Source organism: Balaenoptera borealis (assembly GCF_965194805.1).
Source record: "Balaenoptera borealis genome assembly, chromosome: 19".
Taxonomy (NCBI): Eukaryota; Metazoa; Chordata; class Mammalia; order Artiodactyla; family Balaenopteridae; genus Balaenoptera; species Balaenoptera borealis.
In genome coordinates this window covers 24192609-24208931 of record NC_138878.1, presented here as the reverse complement: position 1 = coordinate 24208931, position 16323 = coordinate 24192609, and the positions used below count along the sequence as shown (strand labels likewise).

Sequence of the window (16323 nt, the reverse complement as noted above, 5' to 3'; positions counted from 1 at the left end):
GATGCCCCAAATTAAATATATCCAGTCAATCTGACTGAAATTCCCTTCTTCAAATTGAAATATTGTTTTTTAACTACTAACAACTAACTTTGAAGAGGATGCCAACATTTTCAAGTCTTCTACCTGGAAATTCAATGCTACTTTGGGATCACTTGTCTATTTATTACTACCTATACTATTTCTTCTGCAATACTGGCCTCAGGAAGTAGACACCCTGACCTTAATCCCCCATTTCTGAGACCAACTAGTGATGTAACAGGACCTGATACATGTGCAGGGGTCAGCAAGCATTTTCTGCAAGGAGCCAGTTGGTTTTAGGTTTTGCGTTATGGTGTCTGTGTCAGCCCTACGACTTGGCCTTTGCAGTGAATGTAGCTGTGGACAATACATAAACAAATGCCATGAGTATATTACGATAAAATTTTATTTACTAAAGCTGGCTGCCTGCAGATGTGGCCTGTGGGTTGTAATTTTCTGACCCCTGAATGCAACTGCAACAGAGAGAGCTCACCTTCACCTACAATAATAGTAATTGAATTTGGGTTCTATGTCTCTGATCTTTTTTTGGGTTGGCATCTGAGATATCTGAAAGCGCACTCATGCACTGACCTGGAGGTTAGTGAGATGTGGACGACCATGTTTATGGGAAACCTATAAAGACTGGACACATTTCAGGAGCAGAACTTGGGATGATGACATTCACTTCCTCTTTTGCTCAGTTTATTACTTCTTTAAGATTCTGAAGGGTTGTGTAATTTTAAGTAATTGGTGGATTTCTCCATATAATTCTGCTTATTGGCCTCTATGCACTAGCTAAAATTGCTTTAAAAATGTAGATCTAAGAGTCTAGGGAAAGTGAGGATTCAGTTCATTATATCTGTAGAAGCAAATAAAGGGAAAAAAGGCATCATGTAAAGATGCTGAGATGCTGATACTTGGTGGCAGACAATGATATATTACCGTATTCTGGATCAGTTAATTTCTCTGAATCATCTTTCAACAATTTATATTCTCAGGCTCTAGAGAAAATGGAGGTATACATGTGCTACCTACTGGGTTAAATGGTACTTACTCTTATTTCTTATAATCTGACCTTTATCAAGATTGACGAGGAGGCATTCCCGTTGCTTCGACAAATCTTGGAATGCCAAATCTGTGCTCACTCTCCCAAGTCAAGTCCTCTTGTGATATGCTAGGCTATAATCATCTACCCCCTGGGCTATCATCATGTTGGTTAAAGATCTAATCCTCTTGTGACTAATCTCAGACTTCAGGCACTGTCAAGATATTTTGCCATCTAATTTGAGAATGCAGAGAAACTGTTCTGGGAAGAAAAGGCACAACAACTTAGGGTGCTATGAAATCACTATTCCTTTTGAGTTATTTTGCTTCAGAAACTAAGATCAGTCAGTCAATCACTCCATCATTAATAAGAAACACATTTTTCAAAGCACCAGACATAATATTAAGCCCTAGTGATAAAGTGTTGAATAGAATAGACATTACTATACTGTCTTAAAACTCAAGGGCCAGTGGGGAAGAAAAAAATATCTTACCTTGCTATGAACATATCTGAACCATGCCCACTGCCTTGTTTGTTTATTGCAGTGGATGATACCACATGTCAGGAGGCTTCCCTGAGGAAGGATATTTAACTCAAGACCTGAAAGAGGAGTGGGGATCACCAACCAAGGAAAAGGCAAGAACATTCTAATCAAATTCAATAGCACAGGTCAAGTTCTTGAGATGTGAGACAGAGATAGGGATGTAGAGATACAGAAGGAAGAGGAGAGGACAGGAGGGAACAGGAGAGGTGTTACGAGAAATGAGAGGTACAGTGAGACTGGAGGAGAAGGTCACATGGATGTTCTCAAAGATGAAAAGATGAGGCTACAGAGATGGGCAGGTGGAGCTCATCCAAGGTCTTGTAGCCACTTATTATAGAGGCTAAAAAAGGTGCCACTGAAGAGTTTTGAGCAGGAGAATGACAAACAGAATTGCATTTTGAAGTAATTATTGTGACTGGTATTAGATAAAGGTGTGGATGAATAAAGACTGAAAGGAAGAAAAACAGCTTAAGGGCTCCACAGTATTTCTGGTAAAATAGGAGAAGTGTTAAGAGAAGCAGATATATACATTTCAGGGTTTTAGCCATAGGTCGTTGCTGGCAAAGCTGGACACTGATAACATTTTCACTCCCCTACTAGAGTGGTTCTCATCCATGGAAGGTTTCTCCTTTCCTACTCCCTTCTAGGGTTAGGGGAACAAGAGGGCAATGTCAGAATTTGGGGGATGAAAGATTTTGATGTTACTCTCACATCACCTCCCAATAAAGAATACCGTATATAACAGGACACAGTAAGATGAAAATGCATTCACTAGTAAATGGTATGGAAATAAAGTAGTTTTTCAAGCTTGAGTACATAATGGATCACCTGGGCACCTAAAAAACCTGATGCCTGGGATCTACTCTCAGAGATTCTGATTTAATTGCTTTGGGGACATAGCCTGGAGGACAGGTTTTTTTTCTTTTTCCCCCCCTCCAAATTCTCCAGGGTGATTCTTATGTTCATCCAAAGATCTAGAATTCCTAGAGTGAAGGACAGGTGGAGAACCACTACTCTGTCATCACACTTCTTTCTTCTTTCCTATTTTTTCATGCCCAGTTCCCCTACCCAACAAGGCTGTGGCCAATTTCTATTCTAAACCAACTTCCAAATGATCTCTTTTTGGCTTTTTCTCCATGTTAAGGCTTGAGTTCTTCCAGCTATATTAGCATTTTTAAATTCTGGTATAAACATGAAGTTTACCTTAAATCATTTTTAAACTGCATAATTCAGTGGCATTTAGTACATTCACAATGCTGTGGATCCATCATCAGTACTGTCGTTAAAGGGCCTTTTGGAGCAAGGCAACAGAAGACAGATTTTGGGAAGAGTAGACCCTCCTTAACATCAAGCCTACGAGCATATGTAGGCTACTTCCTTTAGACTGACCTTGACCTCTTCGAATTTGAAAGCAATGACCTGAAGTATGTATGTCTGCTCTGCCATTCTTTTAGCGATGAAGACTACCACAACCATGCTTGTTATAAGTATGAAATATCTTTGCAGCACATGCAGAAATGTACTTAGAAACGTTTACTCTGTATCAAATGAATGACCATGTCTTCCCACATTTAAATTCCACTGTCACAGGTTGGTTTCTCCAGAAGCAGATGCTGAGATGGAGACCGGTGTGAAAGATGTATACTACAAATGAAAACCTGTAAAAGAAAGGAGGCAGGATTGAACAAGGGAGAGATCAAATGTGATTCACTCTTGGCAAAACCTTGTCCAATTCTTGTGGGGAACCCTGGGACAAATATTGAGTGTTGCCCATCATGATTGATTGACTTTCGCTGGGACAAAGTGACTGACTGGGCATTTCCAAGATCTTCCTCCAAGAAGTCTTGCCTTATCCTATGGAGAGACTTATTCTTTCTTCTGCTGAGGTACTGTAAGGTTTTGAAGGTGACCAACTGCGAGGCATCTTAATTTTCCTCATGTTATTAATCAATCACAGGCCAACTCATGAGGCAATTCTACTCTTTCATCCTGTGTCCCTGCCAGAGATCATTAATGTGATCTTTTGTGCTGTCTCACAGTTCAATACACGTTTCCAAACAAGCAGCTCCAGGCCATCTCAAGTGCATGTAGATTAAGACACAATCAATCACCTTCCCTTGCAAACAGAAGTGCTCAAAAGTTGTTTGTTTGTTTATTAAAAGAATTAAAACATTATATCTCACTCTTCATTATCTGTCTACATACTCAAGCATATCTTTTATCCTAAAGTAATGATACTCTAAGTTCTTCTAAACCTACATAGTGAGCTCCTTCAGGGAAGATACCATGGGTTTTCTGTCTTTGTATCCCTGGTACCTAATAGTGGTAATAATAGTAATAAGTAAGTCTATATTTCCAGCCACTGTTTGTATGTATTACCCTTTTTTTAAATTACTTACAACAGTTCCATGAGGTATATAGAATTATTTACAGATTAAATAATTGCAGAGAAAAATACATTTTTGTAAGATTCATAAGTTATAATAAAAACTACAAAAAACTATTGTAGGACAATAGTTAGTTAGGACAAAAAAAACTATTGGCTCCAAAGTTCACACTTCCTGTTGCTCTTCAATAGTGCTCACTGGATTTTGGATAGTTAGGAGGAAAAGAGGAAAGGAAGGCAGAAAGGAGACAGAGATCAACCGGACAGAGAGAATACACACATCTTGGTAAATATGTCACAATAAAATTTTGAATAAAAACAACAGTTGGATGAATAACTAGGGGCCACTTTTAAAATGATGCAGAATGTGTGTTACAGCAAAAGAAAGAAAGCAAAAGGTACTTTGTAATACCAGAACAGAAGGCAGCCAATTGGAGTTTTGATTTGATTGTACACAAAAAATAAAAAGACAAACAAGGCAGAGATCTGAGAATTGTAATGGAATGGGTCTGGGGTTTGAAATCAGGCAACGGTTTTTTGAACTTGATCTATTCTAGGGAGGCAGTGAAGGCACCTCATAAGGAAGGCGGCACTATGGAAGAGAGCGAATTCAGCATTTGATAAAGCGAATTCTGAAATTTCTTCTACTACTCGTGTTATCATTCACTGCTGAGAACTTTGGTCTTATCTCTTTGAAAACATAAAAGAAGGCTAATTCATTTTAAAAGCAATGGTCTATTTGTCCCTCTGCAGTCCACTCAATGAGTTAATGTATTTAGAAAGCTTTTATCATGGAGACAGCTTGGTTTCTCCCTTCCTCATACTAAGTAAATTTCAGTGAATTGAATGACAAAAAGCCATCTGCTTTCTATAAATAAGCTCCTCTAATACCTGGCAAATCTTAAAAGTCAAGCTGACAATGAATCTCAGCATGATCAATGATCCAGACTGTATAATTCATCTTCTGCTGAGGGATACTGGTCTTGTTGTGGTCAACAGGAAGAGGATGTGTCCATGTTTCTGACTTGGAGGTCAAGGTTTTATAGGAAATTCAATTTTACTCTGATAATCATTGCACATGCTGTTCCAACTGTCAGGATTAAGCATCTTCTGCTACAATTTGAGACAACCTATGCATCCTTAAATAGTCATCTCAAATGCATCTTCCTCATGACAGCTGCTCTAATTCATTTGTAGACAATTTATTATTTTCATCATTATTTTCACAATAATAAACTTATTGGTAGTAATAATTATCATTTAATTATTAAGAAATTAATATGGGCTAGCCATTTACATCCATCGTTTACATTAATTTCTCATGACAACTCTTGGAGATAAATACAAATATCACCTTAATTAACTGTATGAGGAAAATAGGGCAGAGAACAGTTTAAAAGTTCCCCCAAACAGATATTTAATGACGGAACAAAGTGTGGGACCAGAGCAACGTGAAATCAAAAGTATTTGTGTTAATCACTATGCTGTGAACGTGCAAGTACAGCACTTTCCTAATTGTAGTATTTATATTTATGTATATATCCGTCTACCCCAATAAAATAGAAATGCCTTGAGTGGTGAGACCATGTATCATTCATTTTTGTTTTAGCATCCTTTACAATAATGAGTGGCCTATAGAAGATATTCAATTAAACTTTTCTAAGACTCTTTTCCAATTTACAGGTGAGAGACTAGTAATAACAGGCACATTACAATTTGTTAAGAGGATTCTATTAATTATCATATTAAGATTTTAAGAGTTGTTCCTGGCATATAAGAAGTTTGTAATAAATAGTAACTACATAAAGGAGGTTGGGACTAAGTCTCAGTAGAAATGTGTGAGGTCTTTCTGTTAAGATGATGACTTCTGGATAGTTAGAAGAAAAGTTTATTTGTGCTACCACTCCTAAGAATATTTGCCTAGAGAACTGACAGAATCTTCTGTTTGGACTAACTTGTATGTCAGGTAGTGGTTCAGTTAAAAAAAAAAATCCTCAAAAAGAGGATTCCTAGAAAATTTGTGTTCTACATGACAACATACACCATAGGTATCATGGGCAAGACAGCAGGAGTCTGGAGCTTTGCTGCCTGTGTCCTGAGAAGTCATGTGTATCTATTCTTCTCTCCTCCATAGGCTTAAGTTTGTGATTGTGTCTGTGGCTATGACCTGTCCCTTTTGCTTTTCTCTTTAACAATTATTTATTGAGTTTCTACTCCACTCTAGGAACTGTGCCAGGCACTAGATATACTGTGGTAAGAAAGAGGAATAGCCCAGCCCTCACGAAGATTACAACCAGCTGTTACCTTTCATGGACTCTCCTTTTTATGTTTTGGTTTGTCTCTCTCCTTAGTAAGGATGTTATATAAAAACTGTATATTCTAGGTGGACTTGGTATAGTAACCATAAATCCAAAACTTTCTGGGCAGTGCTTTGATTTCCTAACATCAACAATTGATCGTATTAATTCTAAAAATGTTTTAGACATTCCAGTGCTCCTCTATCCTTTTACATGTGGAAACACAAATTTTAGTTTCTGATTTGGTATTTGTAGTCTTTGTTGGGATGGGTCAATTGCAAGGTCTTTACAATGAATGAAACCAGAAGAAGGGGAAGTGGACAGTAGCATTCAAGAGGCCAAAATAGTGTGTGATGAAAGATACTAGGAGAGCATTTTCAGACATAAAACACAAGGCAAGGAGCTCAACCCTCCTATATGCCCAAGGAAGACACCAGTGCCTCAGTCACTTAGTGCAAAATATTCGACTGATATATTGTTTCTGGTCTTTCATATATAATTCACTTCCATACTCTATGGTAAATTGCCATATATTAAGAATGTTACTCAGAAAAAAAAAAAAAGAGAGAGAGAGAGAGAGAGGGAGAGAGAGAAAGAGACCTGAATTGAGTAGGAGTAGAGAAGACCAAGAATAGAAACTATGGTTCAGACACATAGGGAAAAAAGCCTAAGTTTAATTCCATTTTATTCATAAAACATTATGAATCTAGATCAACAGAATTCATTGAGTTGGATGTCGTGGATTAAGATGGTGGAACAGAAGTCATGGAGTTCACCTCCTCCCACAAATACATCAAAAATACATCTACATGTGGAACAATTCTCACAGAATACCTACTGAACACTGGCAGAATATCTCATACAACCAAAGCTACAAGAAAGATTAACATGTAACTGAGTAGGAAGAAAGAAAAAAGGAATTGGGAAGGGACCTGTGCCCCTGGGAGGTAGCTGTGAAAGAGGAAATGTTCCCTCACCCTGAGAACTGCCTTGATCAGCTGGGAGATCAGCCAGGACAGAAAGGTAGCTTCAGAAGCTTGGAGGTGAGTGCAGCAGGCAGAACAGAGAGAGAGACCAGGCTAGATGGTCCTAGCCACTTCGCTGTACTCCCCAGCCTGAGATGCGTGTCTGCTGGTATAGGGGGGCTGGGTGCTGAAACTCAGGCTTCAGTGGACAGACTTGGCTTGGGGAGAGGACTGGGGTTGATTGTGTAGAGACAGCCTGAAGGTGCTGGAGTATGGCCCAGGCCACAATTGGGGGTGTGCATAGGACAGAGCCCCAGTCCACCATAGAAGCCCCACTGTTAACACCTGTGTGATGGAAGAGGTGGGGCCCCACCATAGCAGCCTCATTTTCCCCATGCTCACAGTGGGTGCCAATCTGTCTCTACAGACAAGAGCCAGCTGTTGCCCATACACGGAAGCAGGGCTGAAATCCGAGCAAATCCCCATGGACTGTGCAACTACAGAAGCCAGGCTGAAATCTGAGCCCTGTTCAGTGGCTTTGTGACTTAGGTGGATTTACTCTGCTTTGTGAGCTCAGTGCCTGTGGCACATCTGAGCAGATTACTAGTGCTCCTGTGGCTGGAACAGGTCCAGAGTTAGCAGCTGCAGGCTTTATGGGTGCATGCACCAGGAGGCATGTCCTGAGTCTGGGCTGATTCCATAGCTCCCATGGTAGGTCCAAGTGTGCAAATATGCATGACTATGGTGGGTTCCGGTGCCTGACTTTGGTGTATCTGTGCTAGTGGCCTTGTCAGTACAGCATCTGAGGGACACTCAGGCCCATTGCCTCATCCCCATGGCTGAGGCAGGGCCAAGGACAGTGCCAACAACAGTGTAGTTTGTGAGCCCACACGTTGGGTGACAGATGACACCACAGAAAGCACTTCCTGGTGGACAGCATCTGCAGAGGAATAGTCAGTGGCTCCTCTCTCAGTGGGAGAGCTCCAGTCCTGCTTACACCACACCACAGCTCAGAAACAGATCTGGGAAATTCTACTGCAAAAACTGGAGAGCAGACCCTGCCCCCAACAGGGTTGTGACAGCCACAGAACAAAGAGGAAGTGCTACTCAACATCTAGTACAGGCTCTGGTCACCACAACACCAATCACACCCCCTATCAAAGGGATAATAGCCAGCACACACTGAGGAAAAATGTGATCCATACTATAAACAGCCATCACACGAAAAATACGACTCACACAGGCTACATAGGGACATTCCCACATAAAACAGCCCTTCAAGACCACAGTAGATAACAGTTTCTCATAAATTCATAGAGTCAGAGAAATATAAGTGAAATGAAGAAGCAGAGGAACCACTCCCAATTAAAAGACCAACAGAAATCCCCTTAAAGAACAAACAATGAAAGACCTCTCCTGTCTACTAGATCCCAAATTCAAAAAGGAAGTAATAAAAATACTGAAGGAATTAAGAAAGGCTATGGATAGAAATGCAGATCACTGTAACAAGGAACTAGAAATTATAAAGAGGAGCCAATTAAAATTAGAAAATTCATTTGCCAAGATGAAAGCTGAGCTAAAGGCAATAAATAGCAAACTAAATAATACAGAAGAATGAATAAATGATCTGGAAGATAGAAGAATGGAAATCACCTAATCAGAACAGCAGACAGAAAGATGAAAGAAAGTGAAAGCAATATACAAGATCTATGGTATAATATAAAGTGAGCCTATCTACACATAATAGGGATCCCAGAAGAATAAAGAGAAAAGGGGATCAAAAATGTATTTGAAGAAATTATGGCTAAAGACATCCCAAACCTAAAGAAGGAAATAGATATCCAGGTATGGGAATCAGGGAGGGTCCCAAACAAGATGAACCCAAACAGACCTACACCAAGACATACTATAATTAAAATGGCAAAAGTTAAAGAGATGATCATAAAGGCAGCAAGAAAACAAAACAAAAAGCAAAGAGTTAATTACAAGTGAAACCCCAAAGGGCTATCAGCTGATTTCTCCACAAAAACATTGCAGGCCAGAAGGGAGTAGCAAAATATATTCAAAGTCCTGAAAAGGAAAAACCTGCAACCTAGGATATTCCACCCAGCAAGATTATCATTTAAAATAGAAGGAGAGAGAAAGAATTTCTCAAACAAAAAGTAAAAGAATACAGCAATACTAAACCTATCCTAAAAGAAATATTGAAAGGTCTTCTCTAAATAGAAAAGAATCAAGAATCTATAGGAAAATCACAGGTGGAAAATAAAACACTTAAATAAGCCAGTACATAGATTAAAAAAAATTTTGTGTGTGAAAGTGATAACTACAATGTACAGAAAAGGCTAAACATGAAGATGTAAAAGAGGACATGAAAATCATAAAGTGTGGGACAGAGGCATAAGAAAATGTAGATTTTTTTTAAAGAATGCATTTGAGACTTTATGACTACCAGTCTAATGCAAGTAGATATAGTAATGGGTTAACATACTTGAAAAACAGGGTAACCACAAATCTAAAAACATACAATAGACTCACAAAAAAAAAAAGAGAACTCAAGCATAATACAAAAGAAAACCATCAAACCACAAAAGGAAAAATAAAAACAAAGAAGAAATACAAAATCAACTGGAAAACAAGGTTTAAAATGTTAATAAATATGTATCTATCAATAGTTACCTTAAATGTCAATGGACTAAGTGCCCCAATCAAAAGACAGAGCTTCAGATTGGCCAAAAAAAAAACAAGAGCCTACAACATGCTGCCTACAAAAGACCCACTTATGGGCAAAGGACACACATAGATTGAAAGTGAGGGGACAGAAAAAGATATTCCATGCAAATGGAAATGACAAGAAAGTGGGGGTAGCAATACTCATCAGACAAAATAGACTTTAAAACAAAAGCCATAAAGAAAAAGGACGGTGTATAATGACACAAGGATCAATACAAGAAGAGGATATTACACTTGTTAACATATATGCACCCAATATAAGAGCACCAAAATACATAAAATACGAACAGACATAGGGGAGAAGTTGACAGGAATAAAGTAATAGCAGGATACTTCAACACCCCACTTACATCAATGGACAAATCTTTCAGACAGAAAAGAATAAGGCAACAGATATCCTAAATGACACAACAGTTGGACTTAAATTGATATTTTCAGGACATTGCATCCAAACAAAAAAATATATGCGCATTCTTTTCAAGTGCACATGGAACATTCTCTAGGATAGACAATATACTAAGACAAAAAACAAGCCTCAACCAATTTAAGAGGATAGACATTATTTCAAGCATCTTTTCTGACCACGATGGCATGAAACTCGAAATCAACCACAGAAAGAGAAACAAGAAAAAATGATTACATGGAGACTAAAAATCATACTACTAAAACAAACAAACAAAAAACAACAAAAAAATGGTAAACAATGTAATCAAAGAGGAAATTAAAAGATACCTTGAGACAAATAACAATGAAAACACAACCATACAAAATCTATGGAATACAGCAAAAGCAGTCCTAAGAGGAGAGTTCATATTTATACAGGCCTGCCTCAAAAAACAAGAAAAATTTCAAATAAACAACTTAACCTAGCACTTAAAAGAATTAGAAAAAGAACAACAAATAAAACCTAAAGTCAGCAGAAGGAAGGAAATAATAAAGATCAGATGGGAAATAAAATAGAGATTTTTAAAAATACAAAAGAAAATAAATAAAACCAAGAGCTGGTTCTTTGAAAGGGTAAACAAAACTGAGAAACCTCTGGCCAGGTTCACCAAGAAGTAAAGAGAGGGGACCCAAATAAACAAAACAAGAAATCAAAGAGGAGAAATAACAGCCAATACCACAGAAATACAAAAAGAAAAGAAAAACATGAGAGAATACTATGAACAATTATATGCCAGCAAATTGGAAACCTAGAGGAAATAGACAAGTTTCTGGAAACATACAGCCCACTGAAACTGAATCTAAAAGAAATAGATAATTTGAACAGACTGATCGCTAGAAGTGAAATATAATCTGTAAACAAACAAAAAAACTCCCTGCAAACAGAAGTCCAGGATTGGATGGCTTCACTGGGGAATTCTAACCAACATACAAAGAAGAAAGTATCCTTCTCAAAGTCTTCCAAAAGATCAAAGAGGAGGGAACACTGCCAAAGACATTCTGTGAAGCCACCCTCACACTGATACCAAAACCAGACAAAGATACCACCAAAAAAGAAAATTACAGGCTGAAAATTACAGGATGAAAAGAAAATTCATCCCTGATGAATATAGATGCAAAAATTCTCAACAAAATATTAGCAAACCAAATCCAACAACACATAAAAAAGATCATACACCACGACCAAGTGGGATTCATCCCAAGTTCAGAAGGATGGTTCAACATATGCAAATCAATATGATACACCACATCAACAAAAGACAAAAACCACACGATCATTTCAATAGATGCAGAAAAAGCATTTGATAAAAGTCAACATCCATTCATAATAAAAATACTTACCACAGTGGGTATAGAGGGAACATATCTCAATATAATAAAAGCCATTTATATCAAACCCATGACCAACTTAATACTTAATGGTGAAAAGCTGAAAGCCTTTCTGCTGAAATCTGGAACAAAACAAGGACACCACTCTCAACACTTCTTTTCAATATACTACTGGAAGTCCTAGCCACAGCAGGCAAACAAGAAAAAGAAGTAAAACGTACCCAAACTGGAAGAGAAGAGGTAAAATTGTCATTATATGCAGATGACATGATACTATATATAGAAAATCCTAACGACTCCACACAAAAACTACTAGAACTGATAAAAGATTTCAATAAGGTAGCAGGATACAAGATAAACATACAGAAATCTGTTGTATTTCCTTACACTACAATTAAATATCAGAAAGAAAAAGTAAAGAAAAAAAAGTCTTTTAAAATCGCATTAAAAAAAAAAAAACAACTATTTAGGACTAAATCTGACCAAGGAGGTGAAAGGCTTGTATGATGAGAACTATAAAACAGTGATAAAGGAAACTGAAGATGATTCAAAGAAATGGAAAGATATCCCATACTTTTGGACTGGAAGAATTAATATTGTTAAAATAGCAATACTACCCAAGGAATTTACATATTTAATGCATCCTTATCAAGTTATCCATGACCTTTTTCACAGAACTAGAACAAATAATCCTAAAATTTATATGGAACCATAAAAGACCTAGAATAGCCAAAGCAACCCTGAGGAAAAAGAACAAAGGTGAAGGCACAACCCTCCCCGACTTCAGACAACACTGCAAACTGCAGTAATCAATAGTGTGGTATTGGCACAAAAACAGACATATGGATCAATGAAACTGAATAGAGAGCCCAGAAATAAAGGTATACGCCTACAGTCAATTAATCTTCAGCAAAGGAGCCAAGAATATACAATGGAGAAAAGACAGTCACTTCAACAAGTGATGTTGGGAAAGCTGGACAGCCGCATGTAAAGCAATGAAGTTATAACACTCCCTCACACCACACACACATAACACAAAAACAAAAACAAAAAAAAAACCCCTCAAAATGGCTTAAACTTAAATAAGACATGACACCGCAAAACTCCTAGAAGAGGACATAGGCAAAACATTCTGACATAAATCATAGTAATGTTTTCTTAGGTCAGTCACCCAAGGCAATAGAAATAAAAGCAAAAATAAACAGATGGAACCTAATCAAACTTAAAAGCTTTTGCACAGCAAAGGAAACCATAAACAAGCTGAAAAGACAACCCACAGAATGGGAGAAAATATTTGCAAGTGAAACGACTGACAAGGGATTAATTTCCAAAATATACAAACAGCTCATGCAGCTCAATATCAAAAAACCAAACAACTCAATCAAAAAATGTGTGGAAGATCTAAATAGATATTCCTCCAGAGAAGACATACAAATGGCCAATAGGCACATGAAAGATGCTCAACATTGCTAATTATTAGAGAAATACCAATCAAAACTACAAGGTATCACCTCCCATCTGTAAAAATGGCCATCGTTAAAAAGTCTACAAATAACAAATGCTGGAGAAGGTTTAGAGAAAAGGGAGCCCTCCTACACTGTTGGTTGGAATGTAAACTGGTGTAGCCACCATGGAAAACAGTATGGAGGTCCCTTAAGAAACTGCAAATAGAGTTGCCATATGATCCAGCAATCGTACTCCTGGGTGTATATCCAGAGAAGACTCTAATTCGGAAAGATACATGTACCTCAATATTTATAGCAGCAATATTTACATAAACCAAGATATGGAAGCATCCTACATGTCCATGGACAAATGAATGGGTAAAGATGGGGGAACGGATCAAGATGGTGGAGGAGTAGGACGTGGAGCTAACCTTTTCCCACAAATACATCAAAAATTCATGGAAACACAAAAGACCCCAAATAGCCAAAGCAATCTTAAGAAAGAAAAACAGAGAGGGAGGAATCAGGCTCCCTGACTTCAGACTATACTACAAAGCTACAGTAATCAAGACAGTATGGTACTATCACAAAAACAGAAATATAGATCAGTGGATCAATGGAACAGGAATAGAAAGCCCAGAGATAAACCCACACATCTATGGTCTCCTAATCTATGACAAAGGAGTCAAGACTATACAATGGAGGAAAGGCAATCTCTTCAGTAAGTGGTGCTGGGAAAACTGGGTGGCTACATGTAAAAGCTAACACTCCCTAACACCATATACAAAAATACTCAAAATGGATTAAAGACCTAAATGTAAGACTGGACACTATAAAACTCTTAGAGGAAAACATAGGAAGAACACTCTTTGACATAAATCACAGCAAGATCTTTCTTGATCCACCTCCTAGAGTAATGAAAATAAAAACAAAAATAAACAAATGGGACCTAATGAAACTTAAGAGATGTTGCACAGCAAAGGAAACCATAAGCAAAATGGAAAGACAACCTCAGAATGGGAGAAAATATTTGGAAACGAAGCACCGACAAGGGATTAATCTCCAAAATATACAAACAGCTCATATAACTCAATAGCAAAAAAAACCAAACAACCCAATCAAAAAATGAGCAGAAAACCTAGACAGACATTTCTCCAAAGAAGACATACAGATGGCCATGAGGCACATGAAAAGATGCTCAACATCACTAATTATTAGACAAATGCAAATCAAAACTACAATGAAGTATCACCTCACACCAGTCAGAATGGCCATCATCAAAAAATCTACAAACAATAAATGCTGGAGATGGTGTGGAGAAAAGGGAACCCTTTTGCACTGTTGGTGGGAATGTAAATTGATACAGCCACTGTGGAGAACAGTATGGCGGTTCCTTAAAAAACTAAAAATAGAACTACCGTATGACCCAGAAATCCCACTACTGGGCATATACCCTGAGAAAACCATAATTCAAAAAGACACATACACTGCAATGTTCATTACAGCACTATTTACAACAGCCAGGACATGGAAGCAGCCTAAATGTCCATCAACAGATGAATGGATCAAGAAGATGTGGTACATATATACAATGGAATATTAGCCATAAAATGGAACGAATTTGGGTCATTTGTAGAGATGTGGATGGACCTAGTGACTGTCATACAGAGTGAAGTAAGTCAGAAAAATTAAAACAAATATCATATGTTAACACATATATGAGGAACCTAGAAAAATGGTACAGATGAACCTATTTGCAAAGCAGAAATAGAGACACAGGTGTAAAGAACAAACGTATGGACACCAAGGTGGGGGGAAAGGGGAGTGGAATGAATTGGGAGATTGGGATTGACATATATACACTACTATGTATAAAACAGGTAGCTAATGAGAACCTGCTGTATAGCACAGGGAACTCTACTCAAGGCTCTGTGGTGACCTAAATTGGAAGGAAATCCAAAAAGGAGGGGATATATGTATACATATAGCTGATTCACTTCATTGTACAGCAGAAACTAACACAACATTGTAAAGCAACTATACCCCCCCCCCAAAAAAAAAAAATCAATATGTGAAACAATTCTCACAGAATATCTACTGAACACTGGCAGAAGACCTCAGACTTCCAGAAGGGCAAGAAAATCGCTATGTAACTGGGTAGGATAAAAGAAAAAAAAAAAAGAGAGAGAAAAAGGAATTGGGACTGGACCAGCACCCCTGGGAGGGAGCTGTGAAAGCGGAAACATTTCCAAACTCTGGGAAGTCCCATCATTGATGGAGAGATCAGCCAGGACAGACTGGGAGATTCAGAGCCTCAGAGGAGAGTGCAGCAACCAGTTTATGGAGGGCAAAGCAGAGAGAGACCTGCACAGATGGTCGGTGCCACTCAGTGCTCCTCAGCCTGAGACACTCCTCCACTGGGGCAGGTGGGTGCTGGGTGCTGAGCCTTGGGCTTTGGAGGTCAGACCCAGGGAGAGGATGGGTTGGCTGTGTGGAGACAGCCGAGGGGGCTAGGGTGTGGTGCCCCACAACCAAGGGAGTCTGTGAAGAAGCCAGGGCCCACCAGAGAGGCAAGGTGCATTTGGGGGGCCCACGAGGAGAGGGGTGGGACCACCACAGGAGCTTCTTTCTCCAGGCACGTGCTCGCAGGTGGCAGGGCACCACCTGCAAGAGCTCCAGGGGCAGGCATGACCTGCCGCTGCCATCTCAGACTCCAAAGGTGGGTGCGGACTGCTGCCGCTGTGGAGGGTCCCACGACTGGGCACCAACCACTGTCCCCACCTCCTTGGGAGTATGTGCGGGCCACACACCTGCACACCCCCATTAAGGGGATAGCAGCCCGCACACGCTGAGGAAAGAGACAGCAAACATCAAAATCAAAACAGCCCCACACCAAAAAAATATTAAATCCACACAAGCTATGCATGGATGCTCCTTCATATAAATAGACTTCCAAGACTACAGTAGATAATTGTTTCTCCTAAACTCACTGAGTAAGAGAAATATAAGCAAAATGAAAAAGCAGAGGACTCCCCTGAAGGAACAAACAAAGACACAGACCTCTTCAGTCTAATAGAAACAGAGTTCAAAAAGGAGGTAATGAAAATACTGAAGGAA

At 38.7% G+C, this 16323-nt stretch overlaps 1 long non-coding RNA gene across 1 annotated transcript in view; it reads left to right on the top strand.

Moving 5' to 3' along the window:
- The window catches only part of LOC309617214, a 93251-nt gene extending 77999 nt beyond the window's left edge, over nucleotides 1-15252 (top strand). The window contains exon 4 of the long non-coding RNA XR_014237802.1: nucleotides 1609-15252. This is a non-coding gene — a long non-coding RNA (uncharacterized lncRNA). The remainder of the gene's footprint in view (nucleotides 1-1608) is intronic.
- Nucleotides 15253-16323: the final 1071 nt, after the last annotated feature.